Genomic DNA, 5,072 nt, shown 5'->3' on the forward strand with positions numbered 1-5,072 from the left:
GCTGCCTGAGGTTTGTGGGAGAGGCCGATTCAGCCCCAGGCCGCGGAGTCAAAGGGAGTTAGGTGCCAAGTCCCCCCTCTACCACTCACAGTGTGAGTTTGAGCAAGTCGCTACACCACCTCAATTTTCCTCATCTGTGAAATGGAATGTTAAGCTACACCTCAGAGGATTACCCTGGAGATTTCATGGGATAACACAGGGGTTTTCTAACATGTTTAACTCGCAGTTAGAGATGCATTTCCTATCATGACCAACTTCATACACACCCAGAGAAAAAGAGAGGGAGTGCTGACAACATCATACTTAATCAGTAATATATAGTACTTCGATAACATTGACATTTTCTATGCTAGTTCATTTTTGTGAAAATGTGCAGCACAGCCTATTTTACTGATTTCATGACCCAATAGCAGGTCAGCCCTTTCCATCTGAAAACTCTGACACTATGAGCTTCTCCCTGGCCCAATTCCAGCCACCACATTCCCTCCCCTCCCTTGCTCTCTTCGATTCTGGTAGGATTTTCCTCTGGGTGGGATGACGACATTGTGAAGAAAGGGGCCTGCAGGGGGTGCTGTTTCAAACTCTTGTGACATTTGGTTTGGTTTTTATTTTCTTGCATTTGTGTTTTGGTCAGTGAGTCCCATTTTACTTCGCAGGGCCTAGCTTGTCATCAGGACACGGGAACAAGGCCCTGCCCGTGGGTGGGACTGAAGCAAAGGGAAATGTTCAAAGCTTCTCTCTTTTTGAATAAAACTGGGGGCAAAAAGGGGGCACCTGTCATACGTTCAACAATAAATTTTAAAAAAACAACCTGAGGGCATAGGGAATATAGTCAATAACATTGTAATAACTAGGTGTGGGGCCAGGTGGGTACTGGAAATCCCAGGGCGCCCACTGTGCAACGTATGTGATTGTCTAACTACGATGCTGTGCACTTGAAACTAATACAGGATAATGTGGAATGTAAACTGTCATGGAAAAAAAACAACCTGGCCTAGGCTAGCTGTGCCTTTCGCTCGCAAGCTGCCTGTGATATCATTCATTCAGTAAGCATTTACCAAGAGCCTGCCACGCGCCAGGCACCGTGCCCGGCCCTAGAGACCACGCACTGTGTCAGTGGCATACCTGGCCTTGTGCCCACGAAGGCTCCTGTGGGCATGCAGATGTGATGTCAACATAAAAAACATCCAAACCTGTAAAGAATTTTTATATAAGAGCTTGTTCGAGCCAAATTGACTGTATGTGCTGGGGAGCAAGACCTAAATGCTCTAGAGAACAGCAGTGTTGCAGCTTCTTTTCTGCATCGGAGTTAAGGAGGGGACTTAGGAAGATCGAAGAAAGGAAGGCGGGGATTGGATCACAGGATCCTTAACAACATTATGTGCTCCCTTCAAGGGCATGACTTCTGGTATTTCCAAGGTGTGTTAGCCTAGATCAGCGGTTCTCAACCTGTGGGTCCCGACCCCTTTGGGGATCGAACCACCCTTTCACAGCGGTCGCCTAAGACCATCAGAAAACACGTATATAACTACATATTGTTTTTGTGATGAATCACTATGCTTTAATTATGTTCAATTTGTAACAATGAAATTGGGGGTCACCACAACATGAGGAACTGTATTAAAGGGTCACGGCATGAGGAAGGTTGAGAACCACTGTCCTAGAGGAACACACTGAGCTGGGTTACTGAGACCTGCAATTAGAGATCTCCGACGGGCAGCCGGAGGGCCCAATCTACCCCACAGACATGCTTTGCTTCTACGTGTAATTTTTTTCATTAGTTGCCAACACTTTAATTTTCACCTTCTCTGAGAAATTGGAAGCGTACCGCCCCTTGGTCCATCCTGAAGAGCCATAATCAGCAGGTGCAAAGGTTCTCCAGTTTGTCACAGTCCCCACCACTCCCTAGTATCTCCTCGTTTCCAATCCCTGCGGGGCCCCTGGAAGCATTGGCAATCCTTGATCTAAAATGTGTTAGGAGGAGCCCAGCCAGTGTGGCTCAGTGATTGAGCATTGACCTCTGAACCAGGAGGTCACGGTTCTATTCCCGGTCTGGGCACATGCCTGGGTTGTGGGCTCAATCCTCAGTGTGGGGCATGCAGGAGGCAGCCAATCAATGATTCTCTCTCATCACTGATGTTTCTATCTCTCTCTCCCTCCCCTTTCCTCTCTGAAATCAATAAAAATATATTTTAGGGGGGAAAAAATCTAAATTTTTTCCTTCTCAACTGCTTTAATGTTTGCAGTACGCTAGAAGGTGGGGGGGGGGGGACAGGAGACAACATTCTAAATAGATGCATTTTTTAAAAATGCACTCAGACTTGCTTCACTCCCTGTTCATTATCACTCCTAGGAATTAACGATGGCGGATTTTCCTTTCTTCTCTGCTGAAGAGCTTCCCTGGGCTCCTCGCACTGGGACATGGTTGGCATTGAAATGCTTGTGCAAACTTCCCTTCCTTTCACATTCCCTGGCTAGCTTGGTTTTTAATCTCACAGCCCTGCTTTCCAAATGAGGTTTCCACGGGAGATGAGTATTTATCATTCTTTCCCCTCGCCTGCCTCCCTCCACAGGACTCACAGACTTGAAGGGGATTTCAAGTAACAGCCCAGCCATCCTGAGGGCTGAGGGCCGAGAGAGCCGGCTGGGCTGTCGGGGCCCTAAGTTGGAGCTAGCTTTTTGATCAGTTTCTTCCCATATCAGTCACTGCTGTTATCTGCCCAAGATCAACTCAGTGGGAAACTTTCTGGAAGGTGGGGGAAGAGATATTCAAAGAAGGGGAGGACAGTGATATGTTACACAAGTCACATATTCTGAATCTCGCTTTTCGTGTCTCTGGGAAGAAGAGAGTTGGGTCAAATTACTCATTCTTTCTGTATTTCTTTTTTAAATATATTTCATTAATTTTTTACAGAGAGGAGGGGAGAGGGATAGAGAGTTAGAAACATCGATGAGAGAGAAGCATTGATCAGCTGCCTCCTGCACACCCCCTACTGGGGATGTGCCTGCAACCAAGGTCCATGCCCTTGACTGGAATCGAACCCGGGACCCTTCAGTCCACAGGCCAACGCTCTACCCACTGAACCAAACCAGTCAGGGCTGTATTTCTTTTTAACTACATATAAAAGTGGCACGATTGTTGGAGAATATGGGGTGGTGAGAATCAATGAGTCTTATTGGTGCCCTCCTGGAGGCAGTCTTCCCTGAGGCACTCTTAGAGGCTATTTACCTGGCGTCCAGACACTGTGGGAGATACCGGAGCTGCCCTTCCGAAGACCTGCCTCTTCTCAACCTAGCCACCCTCAGAACGGAGAGACACCGCAGAGTGTTCCTAGACCAGCAAACCAGGAATGTTTGGCCAATAGACACCATTCACTGACTTCCAAAAAGAAGAAAGACCCCGGTTGTCCTATAAAAGGTTCCTTCTAAAGACCAATTCCAGCCCAGCCGGTGGAGTGTCCACCCAGAACCAAGAGGTCCCTGGTTCAATTCCCGGTCAGGACAAACCCCCAGTTGCTAGCTTGATCCCTAGTAGGGGCTGTGCAGGAGACAGCCGATCAATGATGTTCCTCTCTCATCGATGTTTCTATCTCTCTATCGCTCTCCCTTCCTCTCTCTCTAAACATCAATGAAAACATATATTTTTAAAAAAATTCCAATAACTATCTCTGGGTGGTCAGGGTTAGAAACTCCTTTAGTTTTCTTTGTTCCTTTATTTCTTCTCTTTCCATCTTTGCTTTTACTATGGATCACTTTGGTCATCTCAAATATTATTTAGTTTTAATCACCTCAGCCGTTTCTTAACTCAGCAAATGTCTATTGTAAGTCAAATGGTTCTTTAAAATTTCTTTAGGAAGAAAGGAAGGAAAGAAGGAAGGAAGGGAGGGAGGGAGGCAGGGAGGGAAAGAAAAAAAGAGAAGTCCCTTAACTTGGCTGTGATCTCATTTTCTGTTTCCTCCTTTGTTAAAGGAGGTGGTCCCTACCTTGTTTGGGAGCACAAAACACCCCAAGCTGTGACTTCAAAGTAACACCAGCTTGTCTGGTGGAGAATGAGGGAGGTTGAGTCCTGAATCCACAAGCTGGCTATCTCCTGGGGTTCACAAGTCCCTAGCAGACTGACTTCATCTAGTGTTCCCACCGGAAGATAGGGCGCATCTGCCATCTTTAGCCATTTTCAGAAACTACCCTCCCAGGTCAAGCTACACGGACCTTGGAGGTGGGTGGTTTGGGGGGTGTTGTCCTTTTTGTTTTTTGTGCCCGTGGAGCCTCCAGCAGAGCAATGCCAAAGGTGCCAAATTCCTCAGGAACCACCCTCAGAGGCCTCTTCCCGGAAGGATCCCCTGTTGCCAAAATTTCCTGAGAAGGAGATATCTCCATGATCAGACACTGTCGGCCACCCTCCTCCATCATCAAAGCTCACTTGCAGTAGTCACACCTACTGAGAGGACTATGGACAGTCCATCCACTCTTACTTTCACCTGCATTGCCCCGTCTTTTAAGTATTAAAAACTTCCTCTTAATTAAAATGGTCCTTCACACTTTATTTTTTACAATGAAATCTCCAATGTTCCTCCCCCATCACTATCAAGATATCCAGCTCTCTACCGCTCACCAGCCCAATTAAAAATAGATAAATATGTAATAATAAGCAAAACCAAATTCCCATCCGGGCCCACGGCGCCTCCCCTCCCCCAGTCAATCCCGTGTCTTGCTTTAAAACTTGGGAGTGAGAAGATGATGGGCGAAAGTTAGCTTCCCTGAGTTAGAAGCCTGCCGGCATCTTCCACCCGTGTGCGGACTCGTTCATTATCTCACGTTTCCCACAAACAGCGTCCGTTCTCCATAGGGCCATGGTCATTGTCGGTAAGCAGTGATGGGTCCATTTTTACCGCCGCTTCCGTGGTTAAAAGCCGCCTCTGGAGCGCTTTTCCCTGCAGGAATCCCTCTTCCTCCCGCCCCTCTGCAGCCCAACTGCAGGAATTCGGAAGAACTGTCTGGAAACTGATGTGAAGGAGCCCCGGGATCCTTCCCCCCACTGTAACCCTTGAGCTCCGGATGCCCCTACCCTCGCC

The sequence above is a fragment of the Myotis davidii genome, unplaced genomic scaffold (assembly GCF_000327345.1).
Source record: "Myotis davidii unplaced genomic scaffold, ASM32734v1 scaffold317, whole genome shotgun sequence".
NCBI classification, from domain to species: domain Eukaryota; kingdom Metazoa; phylum Chordata; class Mammalia; order Chiroptera; family Vespertilionidae; genus Myotis; species Myotis davidii.